The sequence below is a fragment of the Trypanosoma equiperdum genome, assembly GCF_001457755.1.
Source record: "Trypanosoma equiperdum strain OVI genome assembly, contig: ctg_1133, whole genome shotgun sequence".
NCBI lineage: Eukaryota > Euglenozoa > Kinetoplastea > Trypanosomatida > Trypanosomatidae > Trypanosoma > Trypanosoma equiperdum.
Genome location: NW_027123098.1, coordinates 1 through 346, shown reverse-complemented (window position 1 = coordinate 346; position 346 = coordinate 1).

Here is a 346-nt window from a genome sequence, read left to right as displayed (position 1 = left end):
TTAAATTCCACCGAAAAAATTGAACTGTTTTTTGTAAGTTGGCTCTCTGATTGTCTAGAAATTTTTCCTGACAGCTAAAATTTTTTTTCTTTTCCCGTTGAATTTTTTTATTTTAGACTTCTTAGGGTTAGGATTTTTTTTCAAGGTTTTTTTCCTCGATTTTTTCCGTTCATTTTTTTGGCTTTTTTAAATTTGTTTTGGTTTGGTCTTCACAAATTTTTTGATTTATTTTGCATTTAAATTTTTTTGATTCACTTACAATTTTTAATTTTTTACGTTTTTATGTTTCGATTTTTTTTCACCGGCTGAATTCGTTTTTTTTTTGCACACCCCCCGTTTTTCGGGT